We start from the raw sequence: 23480 nt of genomic DNA, 5'->3' as shown, positions 1-23480 counted from the left end.
GATTGTTAATGTTTTTAATTACAGACCTCTGATAATCCTTTTCTTCAATACAGCCAAACGCTTCTGATGAGAAAAAAAACAGGCCTTTTCTTGTAGTAGCAACGACGGAACAAAAATACCGTCAGGAATAATACAGTAAACTGCCCACAATATGCAGAGTTAAATGGAAGAATATGGTCTCGATAATTTGCGCGCCGAAAGTTGTGCTGCGTTAAGACAACTGCCGGTACACAGTTTTTAAGTTTAATACCTCACTTATTGTGTTAAACCGTTAAAGTAACCCTTTACTCCTTAATGAGTAGAATATTACAGCATTTCAAACCTGTCATTTTAAATATGTGAGATACCGAAAATCCAGTTTTTGTTGCTGCTGGAAGCCAATGTCGTCTCGATAGTTCAGCGGTCACCGAGCGTGGCTCCTGTGTGGCAGATCCGGGTTCGGTTCCCGGTACTTTTTGCTCGCCGGAAGACTGGAACAGTGTGCAGTCAGTCCCGTGGTGCTAGTTGAGGAGGTACCTGATTGAGGAGCGGGTACTCCCAGGTCTGCAAAGCCGACAACGGCCAGGAGATGTGGTGTGCTGACCTCAAATACCGCATCCAAATGACCCCTATACCTGAGGACGAGACGTCGGTCGGTCGGTCGGTTCCGAGTGTTCCATCTGCCCTAGAAAGCGGAGCTTCCTGCTTGCTTGCAAGCCATTAGATAGGAAATCCACTACAGGAACGAGATCATTGCATGATCGTTTTAGTCATTTAGAAGTTTCGATGATGGAACACACTGCATTACTACATTCATTGTTCTCGGTACACTTTTCGCGTTAATTCTCAATAAATAATCGAGCTTTCAAGAATGTGTCCTTTTGCCTTCGCCAGGAGAGCGAGTCAATGACTGAGAAGTGATATAGTCACACACAAGAAGCTGACGCACTAGTGCCCTCTGCATACAGTTTTCACAATGGCGCCACCTACACTGCCTTTGCTTCCATCGCGACGTACGCTACGGTTGTTCCCCAACACTCTCTCTCGGAATCAAGTGACCACTTCCACATATTGTTTGCCGGCCGGAGTGGCGTCTTTCACAGGACGCAACAAATCTTTCTTAAAAGGCCGGTTCAATACCTGTGCGTCACGAATCGCAAGCATAGGGGGATACAAATACAAAATCTGAATACTAGCTGAAGCGTAATTAGCAGCAAAAATTGTCACGGATAAAGCAGAAGCAGAAACCTCTTGAGGCGTAGCGCCATATAACGATCCTGCCTTGGAGGCGGTTAAGTGGGAGATGTGTCTCAGAGCTGGATAGTGACACATGGTGACGCGAGACTGGACGCACACGTAGTTTATGTATCAGCCGATAGAGGACAATACTGGATAGGGGGACTGTGATTTAGTATCGACTGTGCCCACTAGAGTGCACTAAAGTAATGGAATGTTTTTCATAAACTGTTCTAGTATTTTCATAAAGTGTTATCATGTCTTTTTGTGTATGTAAAATGCTATAAATGTGTTTTAGCAGTATGAATAATACGGTGAGTGTGGTTTAAGGTTAATATTAAAATAATTGTTTAACGAGTTATATAGTAGCATTTAGTGTGGGAACATTTCGGAAAGTATGGATATGAACAAAGGGGATTTTTGTGGAATAGATTTGTAAAGTAAATTTATGGAAAAGGGAAAGTTACTTCAGGTATAGATAACAATAGTAAATAACTTTATGCATAAACAAAACTTCAGCATATTAGATAATTTCGTCGGTAAAAAGTGCAGTCTTTAGGTTTACTATTTTGCGATTGGTTTTTGATGAAAAGCGCGGACTGACGCGGGAGAATGCTGTTTTTCTATTGGCTGTTGAGTAAACTGACCAATGGTAAAGCAATATTCTTCGCGCGCCTTTCTCTGCTGGTAGAGAAGACTTACAGTATTCTAGAGGAGAATGGAAGCCTAGCCATGAAAGAGATCGGACATGTGCAGTAGTAGTTCCAATGAAATAAGGTGCCGGATATAGCAGTGTTTCATACATAAAAAGTGTTGGAAAGTGACAGCATAATTATTCCGATGTGTGTGTAGAAATTTCGGAATTTTTAAGTGAATTTTGTGACGAGAAAAGATATATATTCCGCGTGGAGTATTGAGCAGGTCGGTGGCTAAAACCTGTGACTGCATTTCGTACCGACATACTTAATATTTGGCGAGCATTATCGATCCAAAACAATCAGTATTTTCGTATCTATTACGTTTTCGGGAAATGCAACACCATAAACTTGCTAACGTGAGTGAAAGGGATTGTGAGTGACTGTGTTGAGACTAGCACGGGCTTGGCAGTGATACTTGTTCACTTAAGTTTCGGAATATATTGAGGACAAAATTTCCAACCTTTCATTTCATATGAAAACTTTCTCCCGAAACGTAGATTAGTGACTTAAATTACAGCCTGGCTCGCGTCGAAGTACAGTAGGTTTCACTCGGCTTCCCTACTGATGATCTGCTGAGACTATGTTCTCAGGTAGGTGCAGGTCCGTCGTAAAGGGACGGAAGAACCGCGCCGCCACACTCTCAGCAATAATGGATCGGTAAAGTCGCGAAGTATCTCGTGAAACACTTTTTCGAAAGTTTCTAGAACTAACTTTAACGGGTAAATCTAGGGGTATAGTATGACTGCGTATTGCTTCCACACGCATCACAAGAACAAGATTAGACTAATTCCATGCCAGACAGTTGCGTTTTTGGAATCATTCTTCCCGCGCTACATACCTCAACGGAACGGGAAAAGCAGCAACAACTGGTATAATTGGGCGTATTCCGTGCCATGCAGTTCACAGTGGTTTGCAGACTATAGATGTAGATATAAATCACACGCCTTCCGTGCCCTATCACATCAATTACTTTTTTTGCGAAGGCGACCATTGAGTAAATCGAAGGGCTTGATCGAGAATGTGAGAGAAGTCATAAACTGTGTTTATACAGACCTCCAAGACACGAAACAGAACTCAAATTCGGTGGCACCACACGACCACGAACATTATTAATAGTCCCACGCAAGGCTCATTAATTCCAGTTTGCACGTATATCTCTCACTTGTAACAGTAATGCAAAACTTCAACTGTTCTCTTCTGAGTAATGCAGAGCCAATGTTTGAACTAGACTTAAATTACAGTTCACCATTTCCACGATTATTTGGCCATTTCAATTTTTTGCTACCAATGCAATAATGCTCCTGCTCATATCGGCGAACAGGACAACATTACTGTGTTCCCCGCTCAACTGTCAATCACTTTGTTACTCTGGTCAAGATTTACTCTGTTTACACGCGGACCGGCTGCACCATTACTACACAGTTCGGTCCTCCATTTGTGCTCAATATTATCCGTCCTACAGTCACAAAGTGCGCCAATTGTTCTACGCATTCCCTTCGAATTTCTCTGCTCTTTACTCATTCCTTCGATCTTAAGCTGCAAGTTGCTAATTTTGGAGCCCTACACCTCTTGTCGGATTTCCGTAGTTTTCTCTGCCAGCAGGAACGGAACAACTACAGGTACTTCGGCCGTCACGTATGCAGTTTTATCCTCTTTGTTCTAACGGAACGTTGCCCCCTGTACACTGTCTTGGAGATTGTCTACAAATCACAGTAACCAACGGGACTATATCCACAAAAGGGCATTCAATGTAGGAAAAGTGTTCAAGAAAATCATATAAGATAAAAATTAACTTCCCGAAGGATACGTTTTGCGTCCCGTTTTGTTCAATTTACACACAAGCGACAGGTTCGGCGAAAACATCTCTAACATTCGCTATGCAGATGGTATTGCTTTCGCAATGGAAACTACAGTTTTCGGAGAAGGATAAGAAATTCTGTCAGTGGATCCAGAAACGCTACGTACATTGACAAAAATAAAAGACGTAACACCGCGAAGCAGCAGATGTACGAGCAAGCGCTTAAAGGGAATAGATACTTCTTTATGTGAAAACTCTTAAAGCTTTTTAAATAAAACGAACTTGATTACCACTCCACATCTTTACTCTTCACGTCATCTACATCTGAATGATTACTCTGCTATTCACAATTAAATGCCTGGCAGAGGGTTCATCGAACCACCTTCAAGATATTTCTCTACCGTACCACTTTCGAACAGCGCGTAGAAAAACGAACATTTAAATCCTTCCGTACGAGCTCCGATTTGTCTTATTTTCTTATGATTATTGTTCCTCCCTATGTAGATGGGCGCAAACAGAATAGTTTCAAACTCTGAGGAGAAATTTGACGATTGAAATTTCATGAGAAGACCCTGCCACAACGAAAATTACCTTTGTTTTCATGGATGCCACCCCGATCACGTATCATATCTGTGGCGCTCTCTCCCCTATTTCGCCCTAGTACAAAACGAGCTTCCCTTCTTTGAACTTTGTCAGTATCCTCCAACGATTCCATCTGACGTGGATCCCACACTGTACATCAGTACTCCAGAAGAGGCGGGCAACCGTAGTGTAGACGGTATTTCTAGTAGACCTGCTACATTTTCTCACAGTTCTGCCAATGAATCGTGGTCCTTGGTTTGCTTTACCGACAACATTATGTTTTGGAAATTTGTGGTAAGTTCCTATGGGACCAAACTGCTGAGGTCATCGGCCCCTAGGCTTACACACTACTTAGTAAAAATTAAACTAACTTACGCTAAGCAGAAGACACACACCCATGCCCGAGGGAGGACTCGAACCTCCGACGGGGGGAGCCGCGCGAACCGTGGCAAAGCGCCTCAGACTGCGCAGCTACCCCGCATGGCCAACATTATCTATTTGACAGTTCCGACTGCCGTTATTCGTAATTGTAATCCCTGATATTTAGTTGAGTTTACAACCTTTAGAGTTGTGTGATTTATCGCGTAACTGAAAATAAGAAACTTCTGGGAGAGGCTTCTAACCCCATGCACATGATTGGAGAGACAACATTGCCGTCACAGGTAATCTGCGAAAACCAGTTACAGATGTTGGCCTCTGACACATCGTGTATACGGATGCTGTTAACCCTTCGCCGTCTTCAGACGGTGCATTGAAGCACCGAAACTGGTTCCGATACAATAAATGACTCCATAAGGACGGCTGTAGATGTTTCATTTTCTTACGTAAGCATCACATTAAGGTCACAAGCGGAAGAACGAAAAAGAAATACTACCACCCCGTTACAATATGACGACTCCACCAAAGAGCGTCACTGTTTCCTAGGCAAAGATGCCCTTGACTAATCTCTCCAGTATAGTACCGAGCTCACAGGTTCCAACGATGCCTTCTTGTGTGTGGCTGGGCAAGGTAAATAAATAAACTCCTTGCGTCGTGGGAGTAATAATGTTCTCGAAAGAATATCGCTCTCGCTAAATCAACGGAGTGTTTGTTCAAAATAGTTCACACGTTTGCAAATGGTGGTCTTACACACTTGCGAATTCATGTGAGAAACAAAGATTTCATTAATGCAGAGCAGCAGAACAACATAAACAGAACACGTGCATGTAATGTTCGCTTAAAAGCCCATTCATCAAGAAATTTGTAAGCAAACACTCAAAGTCAGAAAGCACTACCCATAGTGATATGAAACTAATGTTCATTATCCTACATAACCCCTACAAAAACAAACAAGCAAGCAAACAAGTCCACGACACGCGAATCTGCATACTAACTGCAGCAAAATAAGTCCAACAAATGAAATTGAAGTTCGTATTGACGCACAAACTCAATCACAGATACCAACGTCAAATATTACAAGTCCAGTGCAAAGTTAAATTATTTTAAATCCAACGATTAGCGGTCAAACCTAGTTGAAAGAGTTCTGTTATGGTGGCTGCTTCGCTGCCGAAACTTCTTACGCTGACACACTAGTACTCTTAAAATACGAAAGACACCCTGGACAAAGTACTGAATAACCAAAGACATGTTGCTGTTGGCCCTGAAATACATTCTGCGATGTCATACACTACTGAATCCAAGTTAAGTGTTGATACAATGGCCAATAATCAAAACTAAGACTATTTGCACCTACATACATAACATTAGCATAATCGCAAAAGTTTTATGGTCATTTCACGACCTCTCATTACAAAAGCAGTAATGTATTACACAAGTTATTGGTAAAGTTCGTAGGTACCCATGTCATCCAATTTTACAACATAAAGGAATTAGTAGGAATTACAAAGTACTGTACATATGGCCAGCCTGAAAAAAGAGCGTCCTGCTCTTTAAGCATAAGTCTTTCATCCATATGTTTTACTTTTTAATAACAGCTCTTCCAACCGATTTTATAGCTTTTATTCATAATCATTCACATAATTAATAATGCCACCTGCAGGCAGTCATTATCTTGGATTAGGTGACGAACTAGGTAACTTCCGCTGCCTTCGTGTAGCTGTCGAAGAGTTATAGCTGCGGCTCATTTGCATACCTGTCTTTCATAAAATCGTTTGTAGCTTTTGATATAAGCGCAGAATTTGAAGCGTAGTCTGTTGTGGTGTTTGCTGGCGTCGTCAGCTTTCATTTGATACTTTGTGTGACTTTACGTGTCTCATCGCCTCCATTTTCATGGTGAATCTGGTTTTGTAAGGTCTGTAATGTTATTTTTCTGAAAATGCGATGTCCATCCGATATTCGTTCACGCAAACGCCACTGTGTCTTCCTGTGTCTGCGTGGACCCAGCTGGGAAATTCCCGCGTTTGCATACTCGTAATGCAACAACCGTGACTATTTAGCTACACAGAGTCACAAAACAGACAGCTGAAATAAATCAATGCTTTCCTTCACTTGTTCCTGGCACGACAAACAGTGACAAAAAATGTAGGATGTTGTCCTATAGCTTCTTAGGTATAATATTGATAATTTTGCAGGTCGACTTCGAGTTCTTACTGTTCAGATACAGACCAGTTGACAAGAAAAGCAATAACACGAACGTGCTGTAAAGTCGTGCTTCTATGCGGCAGTTAAATGCTTGGTGGAATATTAAACCGCACTGCACTCAGGGGAGGGACCGACTTTTCTTTTCCGATTGCTTTAGGGGCTAATTACGTCTGCCTATCTAGTATGTTTTACTTGAAGTCGAAGATGTAAACAATGGCATGCAGTTTGATGTAACAATTCAAAAAGAGACCTTGAAGCCTCTTCCATTTAGTGAATAAACTACAGAAGAAACAACTATACTTGCGAATAAAATGATAATATTCACTGAGACATGAGCGATCTGTGTCCCTTTTTTAGCACTTTCCCTGCACTGCGTATGTAAGATTTTGTTTCTAGTGGCAATTTGCAAAGAGATGGTGTTCATAATTAAGCGATTCGTCATTGCTGCGTATAAACACATACGCGAATTCGATGGCAACATTCTGTCATATGAAAGCAATTGGTGAACCAATTTCGAAGATTTAAGAATGGAAACGAACATTAGCATTTTTATAGATTATTTTACATTAACATTAACAGACAAACACGGAGTTTTTCAAGTGCACGTGTCGTATTTGAAGAATATTTTTTAGGTAATGCAGTCAGTTATCTCATTAAACACACTTAACACATAGCGATACACAATTAAACTACAAGCAGAATGTGTGTGTGTGTGCGTATATAAAGTATTAATGCTTTTATATGGAATTAATTTTTTGGAAGGCAGGTACCAAAACATTTGCCCCCCCCCCCCCCCCGACCGAGATCCTGGATCCGTCCCTGACTGCACTGGTCGATTAACAGCAAGATGTTATATAACCCAGTTCATTTTTTATAAGTATGATTAGACCCTCTGACTAGGTCGATGATAAAGTAAACTATTAAGGAGATCGTTCTGAGTTTAATAAAAGCAACTGCCATTACTGTAGGGAGTGGTTCAAATGGCTCTGAGCTCTATGGGACTTAACTGCTGAGGTCATCAATCCCCTAGAACGTCGAACTACTTAAACCTAACTAACCTAAGGACATCACACACATCCATGCCCGAGGCAGGATTCGAACCTGCGACAGTAGCGGTCGCGCGGTTCAAGACTGTAGCGCCTAGAATCGCTCGGCCACTCCGGCCGGCATTACTGTAGAGAGCTACCCAGAAAAAGTGCCCTAATTCCCTGTGTGTTTGCAGTTAGGGACTTCACAGCCCGAAAGGTTACCAGCGAACCTCTAGGAAGGTCAGTACCGCACCTTTCGTGACGCTGACCTATCACATTCTCTCAGGCCAACAGCAAGTCCGTGCGCAAGGCTCGTTCAAAAGCCGCCACCTGATGTGACACAAGCATATTAAATCGGCTTTTCGCGATTCGTGTTGTCGTGTAGGGGAAAATCGTAGCGAAATGCAGGAAGAGCTGCAGGCCATCGACTCTCTAGGCAAGGTTTGGTAGTTGATCGACAATATAAAAACACGTAAAGCATTGCGCATTAAAAAGCGAAAATACTTATTATTTTTAATTAAACAAATGATCATGAATCTCAGAAAAGGATCAGAATCGTAAAACGTATACGAGTGCAGAATGAGATTTTCACTCTGCAGCGGAGTGCGCGCTGATATGAAACTTCCTGGCAGGTTAAAACTGTGTGCCGGACCGAGACTCTAAGTCGGGACCTTTGCCTTTCGCGGGCAAGCGCTGTATCAACCTTTTTTATCTTATTCTGTTCGTTTTCGTTCGTTGTAGCTGCTCGGGGCGGACGTCGTAAGACACACGTTTAGGTTGGTTGTTGATCGATTAACTCAGTTTTTTTTTATTACCCTCTGACCGAACACGCTGAGCTACCGTGCCGGCAAGTCAACTGAGCTACCCAAACACGACTCACGTCCACTCCTCACAGCTTTACTTTGCCAGTACCTCGTCTCCTACCTTCCAAACTTTATAGAAGCTCTCCTGCGAACCTTGCAGAACTGAAAGAAAGGATATTTAAGAGACATGGCTTAGCCACAACCTAGGGGATGTTTCCAGAATGAGATTTTCTCTCTGCAGCGGAGTGTGCGCTGATATGAAACTTCCTGGCAGATTAAAACTGTGTGCCGGACCCAGACTCGAACTCCGGACCTTTGCCTTTCAGGTTCGCAGGAGAGCTTCTGTAAAGTTTGGAAGGTAGGAGACGAGGTACTGGCAGAAGTAAAGCTGTGAGGACTGGGCGTGAATCGTGCTTCGGTAGCTCAGTTGGTAAAGCGCTTGCCCGTGAAAGGCAAAGGTCCCGAGTTCGAGTCTCGGTCCGGGACACAGTTTTAATCTGCCAGGAAGTTTCGTATCGGAGTGATCCTCTTGGGAGATATGAAGCGAAGAGAAATGTGGAAAGACAGACGCGAACTTGAGATTCGTCGGGACATAGGTGAGGAAATGTTATTCATCTTCTGTCTTTAAGGCGACGAAGATGCCATTATCAGCGCAAATCACTGAGTTTGAATGAGGTCGTGTAATAGGGCTACTAGAAGTTGGATATTCCTTCTGCAATACTGCAGAAAGATCCGGTATCCACTGTACGTGGTTGCTGGCAACGGATTTGACGGAATGTACGTTTGCAAGAAACAGAGCTGCGGGCGGCCACGTGGCACCACCGAGAGTGTAGACCATCGTGTTGGGTTTATGGCTGTGGTGCATCGTACTGCATCTGTAGTAGCATTTTTAGCAGTAGTTGATACCACAGTGACACAAAGAACTGTTACAAATCAGTTACTTCAAAGACAGCCCCGAGCCAGACGCCCTGTAGAGTACATTCCACTGATCGCAAACCACCGCCATTTGCGATGTCAGTGGTGTCAAGCAAGAGTTCACTGGAGAGCATGGAGGACGTCTATTGTATTTTCTGATGAAAGCTGGTTCTGCTTCGGTGCCAGTGATGGCCGTGTGTTGATTAGAAGGAAGCTAGTTGGGGAACCTACAGCCAATACGTCTGCGTGCTTAACACACTGCAGGTACGCGTGGAGTTATGGTCTGGGATGCGATTTCGTGTGACAGCAGATGCGCTTTCGTGGTCATCCAACGCACCCTGACTGAAAATTTCTACGTCAGTCTGGTGATTCGACCTGTTTTCCTGCGATTCATCGGTAGCATTCCACGGGGTGTTTTCCAACATGATAACGCTCGCCCACATACCGCTATTGTAACCCAATATGCTCTACGCAGTGTCTGTATGTCGCCTTGGCTTGCTCGATCACCAGATCTGTCCCCAGTCGAGAATGTATTAGACATCATCGGACGACAGTCCAGCGTCATCCACAAACAGCCTTAACCGTCCCTGTATTGACCGACCAAGTACAACAGGCAGGGAATTGCATCCGACAAACTGACATCCGGCACCTTTACAACACAATAGATGCACGCTTGAATGCTTGCACTCAATATCCTGGCGGTTACAATGGTTATTAATGTACTAGCGTTTCATGTTTGCAACGGCTTATCTCGCGCTTACATTAACCTATGATCTTATAACGTTTGCTGTTGTTGTTGTGGTCTTCAGTCCTGAGACTGGTTTGATGCAGCTCTCCATGCTACTCTATCCTTTGCAAGCTTCTTCATCTTCCAGTACTTACTTCAACCTACATCCTTCTGAATCTGCTTAGTGTATTCAACTCTTGGTCTCTTTGTACGATTTTTACCCTCCACGCTGCCCTCCAATGCTAAATTTGTGATCCCCTGATGCCTCAGAACATGTCCTACCAACCGGTCCCTTCTTCTTGTCAAGTTGTGCCACAAACTCCTCTTCTGCCCAATTCTATTCAATACCTCCTCATTAGTTACGTGATCTACCCATCTAATCTTCAGCATTCTTCTGTTGCACCACATTTCGAAAGCTTCTATTCTCTTCTTGTCCAAACTATTTATAGTCCACGTTTGACTTCCATACATGGCTACACTCCATACAAATACTTCCAGAAACGACTTCCTAACACTTCAATCTATACTCGATGTTGACAAATTTCTCTTCTTCAGAAACGCTTTCCTTGCCATTACCAGTCTACATTTTATATCCTGTCTACTTCGATCATCATCAGTTATTTTGCTCCCCAAATAGCAAAACTCATTTACTACTTTACTACTACTAGTCTATAATGTTAATCACTTATATATGTTACCTCGACAAATGTATTACCGAAATTTCGCTGCTGTACATTGCACTAACGTGCGATCAATTGTAGTTCACAGAGCAGACTGCCAGGACATCAAACACACGTCCCTAAATTGCTCAAGGCAAATGCCGGGATGGTTCCTTTGAAAGGGCAATGCTGGTTTACTTCGGCATCATTGACACAATCCGAGCTTGTGCTCCGTCTCTAATGACCTTGATATCGACGGGACGTTAAAACCAGTCTACCTTCCCTCCTTCAAATCCACATTCATCATGGAGCTATGTTTCGAATCGTCGTCAGTTTCCTTTTCTTTATTTTTTAGACGTCTGTTCTGTAGTTCTCGCCGCTCAGAAGAAAGACATCATGACAGCGCTCCATCACATGACAGTGGGACCCACTGAAATGCACGCATGTTATCTCCTTACCGCGCAGTGTACAACCGTAACTGGTCCAGTCAAGTTCACGTAGAGCGGCTTTCCGACAGAGTACACAAACGATGATTCCGCCGAGATGCTTTTGGTGCTGGGCGCATCCGATAACTATGGTGCTGTTGGTGCTCGTGCATACGATGCACGGTACCCTCAAAGCCACCATCCCGGTAAGAATGTTTTTCGTCGCCAGCAGCTACGCCATCTGGAAACTGGTAAACTTCGTCCGCTAGCAACGGACAGAGGTTCTCCTAGGACAAGACGTATTGTAAACACAGAGGACGCAGTTTTTAAAACCGCTCACCAATCACCTCGGCGATTTACCAGCGATAGTGCAGTACAGTTTGTAATGGTACTTGAATTACGCAACCATTACGGCACCTCACCTCAACCTCTCTATATCAACAATATTCTACGTGTTTCTGTAAACTAGTTAACATTTTTGTGTGACAACATTCAGATTTGATTTCATTAACGTAGAAGTAATTCGATACGTCCTTATGTATATGTTGCAATGATATTATTCTTATGTGTATTCTTTCTTTTGTCACTATGATGTTTGACATACTTGTAACTCTGATTTTTGGGCGCGTGAGCGGATATTAGAGAGTCAAGCTTTGGTTGTCATGTTAAAAAGACGCAAATTGTAGTCAGTTTATGAAATGTGAACTTTAACAGTGAGGAAGATATTTTCAAGTTACGTGTTATTGCAACAAAAGTAATAAAAAAAGAAGTATAACTTAAATTCGGAGTGCTGATTACTTTTTTACATCACTATTGTCCTAACTTGCAAAAGTTTAATCTTCAAGAATGGTTTACGAAACACATCTATAAAACTTTTGAATATCGCAGAATAACACCTAGGCCTCTTTGCATCCGAGCTTGGAATCATGACTACCTAAATTTTCGACGATTGAGCCATGAGTTCACGAGACCAGCGTGGGAAACACGAAAAGATGTTTATCCATTATTTTAAGAAATGACTTTATTAACTGTGCTCTAATCAACCTCCCACATAATATAACTTCGTTGTTGCCCGAAAATGCAATATTTAGCAGCGTGAGTAACACTACAATCATAATTAATTTTTGAATTTAGTTGTGGTAGGGTTGTTAGAAGTTCCAGACACCTCAAAGACTGGTTGTTGAAGTGTTGCACGATGAAGTACAGGGTGAGCACAAAGTCTTGCTCTTATTATAACAATTTATTACAGAATAACCGTTTGACATAAAAACTGACATTTGATGCCGTTACATAGGTTAGTGTTACTAGTTTTTTTTAAAAAAACCACTTACGTTAGTAAATCTCAACGTGTGCTCCCTTGGTAGCTCGGAGAATGTCGAGGTGGTATTCCAGTTCCCGCCAGGTGTTACGTAACATGTGTTCTGTCACAGTCCCCACAGCAGCTTGTATGCTAGCCTTCAGTTCGTCGACGTCAGCAACTGGTGTGACGAAGACTCTGTCCTTGATACAGCCCCAGAAAAAAAAGTCAAGGGGCGTAATGTCTGGAGAGCGGGGTGGCCAGGGTGTTTGACCGTTCCTTCCAATCCACCGATCTGGAAATGTTTCCAGGAAATGTTTCGTCCAGGAAATCATGCACTATCAAAGCTCAGTAGGGGGGGGGGGGCTATGGGGGGGAGGGGGTGCTCCATCTTGCTGGAAAAGTATCCGTGGTTGATATTCTTCTAATTGTGCGATAATGAACTGTTGCGAAACGTCTAAGTAAATGTAAGCGGTAATGGAATTTCCGCGAAGAAAAACGGTCCTAACACCTTATTATGCATGAGGCCGCACCAAATATTCACTTTTTCTCTGTCTCGCTGTAGCTGTACAGTAGCATGTGGAGACTCTGAACCCCATATACGGACATTATGCCTATTTACCATTCCACTGAAAGGTGGATTCATCGGTAAAGCGTAAGCGATTTAAGTAATCATTTGCGCCATCAGTCCTGTTGAGAATCCCAGCTGCAAATTCAGCACGTGTCAGCAAATCGTTCGGTTGCAAGGACTGCACGATTTGCACTTTGTAAGCATGCAACCTAAGCCTTTCAAGAAGAATATTCGCCGGTCGGGGTGGCCGAGCGGTACTAGGCGCTACAGTTTGGAACCGCGCGACCGCTACGGTCGCAAGTTCGAATCCTGCCTCGGGCATGGATGTGTGTGATGTCCTTAGGTTAGTAAGGTTTAAGTAGTTTTAAGTTCGTGGGGACTGATTACCTCAGAAGTTAGGTCCCATGGTACTCAGAGTCATTTGAGCCATTTGAAGAATCTTCACCACACTTGCTTGCAGTATTTGAAGTTCACGTGATGCTTGACGAGTTGATTTAGATGGACTCCGATGAAACGATTGCCGAACACGACCAACAGTTGCATCACTCACACGATGCCTGTCATTTCGAGGACGATCTTCAACACTGCCTGTTTCGTTAAACTCTGCATACCATCGCTTTATTGATTTAACGTCAGGCTGGCTGCATCCATAAGTAGCCTGAAATTTACGCTGAACACTGATGGGCGATTTCGTTTTGTGAAACCAAAGAACAAATTCCGCTTTCTCCTCCTTCGACGCCATTTCGGCAGCAACTAAAGTGACCTATCAGACTGCGTCGGTGTTGTGGAGCACTAGCGCCATCTATTGGTCACGACTAGTAATACTAACATATGTAACGGCACCAAATGTAACTTATTATGTCAAACGGTTGGTCTGTTATAAATTTTTATAATCAGGGAAAAACTTTGTGCTCACCCTGTACTGCACCCATATCATTACCGCATCAACACCAGCGGCCGGAAGACCGCATTCGACGAATACAGTTTTGTTCAAAATGGTTGAAATGGCTCTGAGCACTATGCGACTTAACGTCTGAGGTCATCAGTCGCCTAGAACTTAGAACTACCTAACCTAACTAACCTAAGGACATCACACACATCCTTGCTCGAAGCAGGATTCGAACCTGCCACCGTAGCAGTCGCACGGTTGCAGACTGGAGCGCCTAGAACCGCACGGCCACTCCGGCCGGCACAGTTTTGTGACTGACTTTTTTAACGAACATTTTATAAATAACGTCATGTGGACTGATGAATATAGCTTCACTCGTGAAGGTATTGACAACATCCACAACAACCATTATTCATCGGAACAAAACACACTTGTCACCCGTGAACGTGGCTTTCACGCACGCTTTGGCGTAAACCTGTGGGCTGGAATAGTGAGAGGCCGAGAGGTTCTAGACGCTACAGTCTGGAACCGCGTGACCGCTACGTTCGCAGGTTCGAATCCTGCCTCGGGCATGGATGTGTGTGATGTCATTAGGTTAGTTAGGTTTAATTAGTTCTAAGTTCTAGGGGACTGATGACCTCAGAAGTTAAGTCCCATAATGCTCAGAGCCATTTGAACCATTTTTTGGAATAGTGAGAGGAGTCCTTTTGGGCCGTTCTTGCCGGACAACTTGAACGCAGCCGTGTGTTGTACGTTTCTTTGCAATACTTTGCCTGACGCATTAGGAAACGTCCCACTTGGCTTTCGGCGACAGCTGTGGTTTCAGTATAATGGTGCACTGTCACTTTGGACTGCATATGTGGAACTATTTAAAGGAATGGATTGGTCGTGGTGGTCCAACGTTCTGGCGTCCACGTTTCTCAGACCTTCACCTACTAGAGTTTTGTTTGTGGTCTCACTTAAATGAACAAATTTATAGTGTTCCACGTACGATGTACACGACCTAATACCTCGCGTGCATGCCGCTATGACAGTGTTGGATGCAGGTGTGTTAAGTAGGGTCAAAAAGAGTGTGATCCAGCGAATGGCGATGTGTTTGCAAATACTAGGTGGTCGCTTTGAACATATTCTCTAAAGCGGACGTTGCTCGTACGTGTACGTTCCGGCTCTGTGAAGCTAAGTCTGGACGTCAAACGTGCAGAATGAAACTACTGTGTGTACCATAATATGCGATCTAGTGTAGCCTGTCTGTTGTCTTCTTGTACCTCACTGGGTAGAGACGATGTTACTGTATCCGCTATAATTTTCTATTGGTTTTATTTGTGTCATGGACGAAACAAAGTGGTCGTTTACATCTTTAAGAAGTTCACGTAACAGTAACAGAAAAAAATACGTAAGATAATGTATTGTGGCGGTGTAAATTGGATCGAGTATGATGCTTTAACGGAAAAAATTAAAAGTGGCGCGAATGCGAACCGAATATCCCCGAGTATGCATTTGCGCTCCCCAGACCATTGCCCCGCCACACTGAGCTAGGGGGACATCTCCAAGGAAGCACAGAGTTCATGCTACGAGCTTCTTGGCCACGCTTCACTCACTTACAGTATTGCCAGAGTCTCGTTTACTAAATCGCATTTCTGTTAAACATGTTGGGGGGGGGAGGGGGGGCGGTGTGCTGGATACGTTCGAATTGGGATGGAGAATAGCTTGCCGACCAGCAAGTGCGTCATTTTTCCTTCACTCTGTGTATAAGGGTGTCTCTCCTAACAGCCATCAGGCACACGTTTTCTCGTGTTTGGGCAGGTGTTTTTGCGCTGTGTAGCCGGTGTCAGCCAAAACGCGACGCCCAGTGTTAAAAGCGTGCGTCGCTTTGTTACCCGTTACAGACAAGTTTTGTAATCGGAGCGCTCCCAATTTTAGTCTAGATCGATATTCGTTTTATGAGTGTACACTTACAGGGACAGTGAAACACAAAGAATAACCAGTATCCTAGCAGCGGCTGAGTAGCTCTGCTCGCTTGGCGGTAGGAGTCCAGCGCCGGCCAAAGCGGTGCTGTCACCGCGTCAGCACAGGTTGTTTCTAAGTCTTTACTGTCGCTGTTAGCACACAGCGATAAAACAAATATCTCCCGAGACATCATGACTGATACACGGATTAGTGATCACAAGGTCATTGTAGCTAGGCTCAATACCATTTCTTCCAAATCCATCACAAACAAACGCAAAATAATTTTATTTAAAAAAGCGGATAAAGTGTCACTAGAAGCCTTCCTAAAAGACAATTTCCATTCCTTCCGAACTGACTATGCGAGTGTAGACGAGATGTGGCTCAAATTCAAAGATATAATAGCAACAGCAATTGAGAGATTCATACCTCATAAATTGGTAAGAGATGGAACGGATCCCCCGTGGTACACAAAAAAGGTCCGAACGCTGTTGCAGAGGCAACGGAAAAAGCATGCGAAGTTCAGAAGAACGAGAAATCCTGAAGATGGGCTAAAATTTACAGACGCGCGAAATTTGGCACGTACTTCGATGCGAGATGCCTTTAATAGGTTCCACAACGAAACATTGTCTCGAAATTTGGTAGAAAATCCGAAGAAATTCTGGTCGTATGTAAAGTACACAAGCGGCAAGACGCAGTCAGTACCTTCGCTGCGCAGTGCCGATGGTACTGTTATCGACGACTGTGCCGCTAAAGCGGAGTTATTGAACGCAGTTTTCCGAAATTCCTTCACCAGGGAAGACGAATGGAATATTCCAGAATTTGAAACACGAAGATCTGCTAGCATGAGTCTCTTACAAGTAGATACCTTAGGGGTTGCGAAGCAACTCAAATCGCTTGATACGGGCAAGTCTTCAGGTCCAGATTGTATACCGATTAGGTTCCTTTCAGATTAAGCTGATACTATAGCTCCCTACTTAGCACTCATATACAACCGCTCGCTCACCGATAGATCTGTACCTACAGATTGGAAAATTGCGCAGGTCGCACCAGTGTTCAAGAAAGGTAGTAGGAGTAATCCATTTAACTACAGACCTATATCATTGACGTCGGTTTGCAGTAGGGTTTTGGAGCATATACTGTATTCAAACATTATGAATCACCTCGAAGGGAACGATCTATTGACACGCAATCAGCATGGCTTCAGAAAACATCGCTCTTGTGCAACGCACCTAGCTCTATATTCGCACGAAGTAATGGCCGCTATCGACAGGGGATCCCAAGTTGATTCCGTATTTCTAGATTTCCGGAAAGCTTTTGACACCGTTCCTCACAAGCGACTTCTAATCAAGCTGCGGAGCTATGGGGTATCGTCTCAGTTGTGCGACTGGATTCGTGATTTCCTGTCAGGAAGGTCGCAGTTCGTAGTAATAGACGGCAAATCATCGAGTAAAACTGAAGTGATATCAGGTGTTCCCCAGGGAAGCGTCCTGGGACCTCTACTGTTCCTGATCTATATAAATGACCTGGGTGACAATCTGAGCAGTTCTCTTAGACTGTTCGCAGATGATGCTGTAATTTACCGTCTAGTAAGGTCATCCGAAGACCAGTATCAGCTGCAAAGCGATTTAGAAAAGATTGCTGTATGGTGCGTCAGGTGGCAGTTGACGCTAAATAACGAAAAGTGTGAGATGATCCACATGAGTTCCAAAAGAAATCCGTTGGAATTCGATTACTCGATAAATAGTACAATTCTCAAGGCTGTCAATTCAACTAAGTACCTGGGTGTTAAAATTACCAACAACTTCAGTTGGAAGGACCACATAGATAATATTGTCGGGAAGGCGAGCCAAAGGTTGCGTTTCATTGGCAGGACACTTAGAAGATGCAACAAGTCCACTAAAGAGACAGCTTACACTACACTCGTTCGTCCTCTGTTAGAATATTGCTGCGCGGTGTGGGATCCTTACCAGGTGGGATTGACGGAGGACGTCGAAAGCGTGCAAAAAAGGGCAGTTCGTTTTGTGTTATCACGTAATAGGGGAGAGAGTGTGGCAGATATGATACGCGAGTTGGGATGGAAGTCATTACAGCATAGACGTTTTTCGTCGCGGCGAGACCTTTTTACGAAATTTCAGTCACCAACTTTTTCTTCCGAATGCGAAAATATTTTGTTGAGCCCAACCTACATAGGTAGGAATGATCATCAAAATAAAATAAGAGAAATCAGAGCTCGAACAGAAAGGTTTAGGTGTTCGTTTTTCCCGCTCGCTGTTCGGGAGTGGAATAGTAGAGAGATAGTATGATAGTGGTTCGATGAACCCTCTGCCAAGCACTTAAATGTGAATTGCAGAGTAGTCATGTAGATGTAGATGTAGATGTAGATGTAGACTAATATAGGGCCACTCTATCGACCGGGCAGGAGGAATTCAAATTTAAAAATCATTTTTTATAACGGGAAACAAACCGACGCCTTCCTTCAATACTGGGAGTCGCATGAACGACTTGGTGAGCGCTGTCTGTCTAGACTGACTCCAGCTAAGCAACGCCAAAACGGAATTCCTGATATCTACTGAAGCACCCGAGAAACTGCGGCTGACTACTCTTACGAGAGCCACCCCGTAAACGCAACAGGACGCTAAAAGCCAGTGGTGGATCTTCCCGCAGCTCCCGGACAGTCTACATATAAACGTAGATGTATCAAAGATCTCGACTAACCATGACAGTACAAGAGTTACGTACGACATAGCCGAGCATACGAGGGGGGATCCAAAAGAAACCGGATTGCTGTCATAAAAAATTTATTGATGAACCTTTTTACAAAATTACTTCAGTCACCTTCAAAAAACTCTCCATTACATGCGATGCACTTGTCAAGTCTCTTTTCCCACTGTTGGAAGTATGTTTGGAACTCTTCAAGTTTGATATTGTCCAGTGCCCTTTGCGAAACTGTTTTTACTGCCTCATCATCGTCATAACGCTCCCCTTTTAGCGTTTTTTTCATTTGTGGAAATAGGAAAAGTCGCACGGGGCTAGGTCCGGCGAATACGGAGCGTGGGGAACGACAGACCACCTCTGAGATGCCAAATAGTGGGTCACTCGTAAGGCCGTGTGTGCTGGAGCGTTGTCGTCATGCAGAAACCAGTCACCTGATCGCCAAAGTTATGGGCATTTCCTCCTCACAGCCTCTAACAGACGCCTAAAAACATCCAAGTAAAAGTGCTGGTTAACAGTCTGGCCAGGGGGTACAAATTCCCGATGCACAATTACACGAACATCAAAAAAGACAATGATCATCGTCTTCACGTTTGACCTCACTTGCCTTGCTTTTTTTGGTCTGGGAGAGTTGGGAGTCCTCCACTGGCTTGACGCTTGCTTGGTTTCTGCGTCATACCCGTAACACCAACTCTCATCCCCGGTAATGACTTTGTTCAAGCAGTTTGGATCACGTGCAATCTCTGTTTTCAAGTACTGACACACATTCATGCGGATGGTTTTTTGCTCCTGTGTGATAAGGTGCAGAACAAATTTAGCAGGAACACGTCTCATGCGCAAATACTCACTCAAAATCCGCTGGCACGAGCTCCAACTGGTTCTTGTCTCAGCTGAAATTTGGTCGATCGTTTGGCGACGATCCTCGTTGATCTTTTGGCGGACCTTTTCAATGTTCTACTCATTTCGCGATGTTGAAGGGCGCCCAGGACGATCTTGGTCTTCAACACACATCTCACCACGTTTAAAGCGCCCAAACCACTCGAAAACCTGTGTGCGGCTCATAGCGTCCTCCTGGAAAGCTTCCTGAAGCATTTGGTGTATCTCCATTGCAGTTTTTTAAAGCAGGAAACAAAATTTCATACACACTCTTTGTTCTTTTAAAGTTGCCATAACGACTTCGCAGAGGTAACCCGCCAACAGTCAGAGAAACACAATACCACCCTTGCACGTTCAGCTCTACACTGACGCCGTCTACACAGCTCTTTCATGAAGGTCTCTACTAACACCATCTACCGTGAGAACCCTGCACTACGTCTACGAGTGGCAGCGCCCTCGGAGTCCGGTTTCTTTTGGGTCCCCCCTCGTACCGTCGAATGGAACAGCGACTAAAAAAAATCAGAAAAAATATCTGCTTTAGACTGGCTAGAGCAGCCAATATCTGCTTTAGACATGTCCGAAAGAACAGACACCATATCCATATAAGTATATAGTTCTGGCAACACAGGCCATGACCTTCTTCTTCTGTGCGGATGCACACATATTCCCCGAACTCTTACGGGACTTGGCAAGAATGTCTTCCACGAGTAATGAGTGTGTTTGAGTGGCACACTACGAATGTAGTGTGTGTGGACATACAAGGTGAGAATGTGAGTCTCGCGGGAGGCGTGCGCGACATAGTCCCTGCAGTCGCACTATCCTCTCTGCCCTCGGTGGCTCAGATGGACAGAGCGCCTGCCACGTAAGCAGGAGATCGCGGGTTCGAGTCCCGGTCGGGGCACACATTTTCACCTGTCCCCGTTGATGTATATCAACGCCCGTGAGCAGCTGACGGTATTAATATAATTCTAATTTCGTTGAAGACGGCTGCAGGTCGTCAATGGTGTCTGTTCTTTCGGACATGTCCGAAAGAATAGACACCATATCCATATAAGGAAAGAATCAGGCTGCCACATAAAATAAACATACATGTGCATCCTCCACATCCTCTTGACGAAGTATAAGGGCCAAGAAAGGCTATCAGAGCCGTTTACACGAGATTTGTAATTACCATCAGTCAACAGAAACCAATCTAAAACGAAATTTGGCTAGAGCAGCCAACTTTCACTTTTGCTGTCGCCACGTCGATAGGAAGACTGGGCTATTGAGAGAGAAGGGAAGAATGAGGGAGTTGGTTATTTGGACGGAATGCATGTGAGGCACTGGCTGTGTGTTCTGATGTGTCTGCATCGTGATTTCCTTTCAGGTGTTGCCTTATTGAAAGAAGTAAATCTGAACTAAATTTAACTTTTCAAAATTGCCATCGTACTTACAAATGTCAAAAACTAAGAAAAATCGTAAAGGAAAACAATTGTTGACAATAAAATTCTGGCCTCTTTTTCGTGGTAATTGTTATTAAAGAAGATTACTCTGTTAATTAAAAAGAATTATTTCAGACACCTATTTATAACCTATCGTACTTCTTTCATATTGTTAATAGTATGTAGTTTGAAACTTCCTGGCAGATTAGAACTGTGTGCCCGACCGAGACTCGAACTCGGGACCTTTGCCTTTCGCGGGCAAGTGCTCTACCAACTGGGCTACCGAAGCACGACTCACGGCCGCTACTCACAGCTTTACTTCTGCCAGTATCCGTCTCCTACCTTCCAAACTTTACAGAAGCTCTTCTGCGAACCTTGCAGAACTAGCACTCCTGAAAGAAAGGATACTGCGGAGACATGGCTTAGCCACAGCCTGGGGGATGTTTCCAGAATGAGATTTTCACTCTGCAGCGGAGTGTGCGCTGATATGAAACTTCCTGGCAGATTAAAACTGTGTGCCCGACCGAGACTCGAACTCGGGACCTTTGCCTTTCGCGGGCAAGTGCTCTACCCGCGAAAGGCAAAGGTCCCGAGTTCGAGTCTCGGTCGGGCACACAGTTTTAATCTGCCAGGCAGTTTCATATCAGCGCACACTCCGCTGCACAGTGAAAATCTCATTCTGGAGTATGTAGTTTAATAATTATCGATTTCGAAATTCGTAAGCACCAACTTATTGTAAGTAGCAAACTTTCCTACTGTTCTCATTACTTTCGCAAAGTAACTAGTAATTCAATAAAATTTAAATATAGAGGAACCCATGAGGTTTTCATATGGTTGTTGATGTGTTCGGTTATTGATTACATTTGTATGTCTTAAAACGAGTAATTTTTCGAGAGTTTCAAACATAATATTGTCTGAATGAAGTGTATTTTGTTGTGTTTTGACATGGTTACGCTAACATTTGAATCACTGGTGGAAGTTGGTTTTTGTGTTGGGGTATAATATAAATCAACTGAATTCTTTTATCACCTCTGACCGAACACCAAGCAATTCTTTAGAAAAAATTCGTGTCGCGCATACTTGCAACATCATTGACATCTCAAATGTTTTAGCCTCTTTTAGTAGCTGTGAAATGGTCCTGCAGCCACCTTTATTAGTCCGGTAACCCATTTTTACTATCATTTCTCTTTCTTTCCCTTGTTTATCTTTTCTCATAACTCTCATGAATGAATGTGGTTGTGTGTCACGTTGTTAGATGGTGGCGTAGTCTGCTGCAGAAAGTCTACGACAGTCATACAGATTCAGCAGCAGTTGTACAGAATAGCCAACTCTCGTAGTGGTCAAGTAGACAAAGAGGTTTGCGCTACTTGTGAGAAATCCACCTGCGTTAGGTTGGTGGCGGAAATGGCATCTTTGGGTTTTACGGGCCACGCGGAGCGTGGAGGAGGCTGGAGATGAAAAAGGGAGGCAGTCTGCCGCCCGTACGGGAAGCGTCCACAGCTGTGCTCCAGTCGAAGAAGGGCGAGTTAGACTGACCGCGTGGCGCGTTGTTACTTGGCGAGGGGAGAGCTGTTAGCTTTTGGTCTCGCTTTTCAACTCTGAAAGCTTGCTTTGCCTTGTCGTAGCAAGGAATGCAAAACTTTGGCAGATTTATTTTTTTTTCAGAGAATTTCTATAGCAGACTTGGATCCGCCGGAAGAGGGACATACAAAGGTGTCGATAAGAAGTGAGCACTCGCTCCTGTATGTCTGTTTGCCTTCAGCTGTGCCTGTACAAGCCTTTTTTTTCCTAAATATCAGTAGCTTTGCCTTTTCGTAAATTTTCCTTGCTTTATGTCTCTTTCGTCAGTGGGGAGCCAACCACGTGGTTGAACATTAGAGCTTGTTGGGCTACCGTCATCGCTCACTGTCCGATCTCATGTTTGTGTTAGAGAATGTTAACTGGTCATGATTGTGTGATGTGATATTGTTGCATGTTGGCCACGATACCTAGAAACTGCGTCTCCACGAACCACGTGGGAACGCGGGTGTACTGCGAAACGTGTACCGTTTCACGAGTTATTACGATCAGTTATCAGGCGACAGCAGTTGTATGAATGATTCACACCGATGATTTTAGGTGTAGACCATAACGGTGAATGTATCGATGCTTTTCTTTAATGTTTTACGAATTAATGTTATCAGGAATTGTGTACGTGCCTCAGAGCCATATCTTAGGAATAAATGATTTTATCCACAATTTTGTGTTCCGAGGTCACGTGTTTGCACCTCAGCCACTCACCTCCTAGTTTTCCCGTTAGCACATCCAACGCGTTTCCTTACGCACAGGTCCAGTGAT

The 23480-nt window shown here is 43.9% G+C and overlaps 1 protein-coding gene and 1 non-coding gene across 4 annotated transcripts in view; both read left to right on the top strand.

Moving 5' to 3' along the window:
- LOC126281359 (integral membrane protein DGCR2/IDD-like) overlaps positions 1-23480 on the top strand; it is an 844874-nt gene that overhangs the window by 722949 nt on the left and 98445 nt on the right. The gene's annotated exons all lie outside the window — the stretch shown is intronic.
- Trnat-cgu (transfer RNA threonine (anticodon CGU)) lies at positions 20549-20623 on the top strand. Its single transcript has one exon. It is a non-coding gene; the product is annotated as a tRNA-Thr (tRNA).

The sequence above is a fragment of the Schistocerca gregaria genome, chromosome 7, assembly GCF_023897955.1.
Source record: "Schistocerca gregaria isolate iqSchGreg1 chromosome 7, iqSchGreg1.2, whole genome shotgun sequence".
NCBI classification, from domain to species: domain Eukaryota; kingdom Metazoa; phylum Arthropoda; class Insecta; order Orthoptera; family Acrididae; genus Schistocerca; species Schistocerca gregaria.
This window is presented reverse-complemented; position numbering and strand designations above follow the sequence as displayed.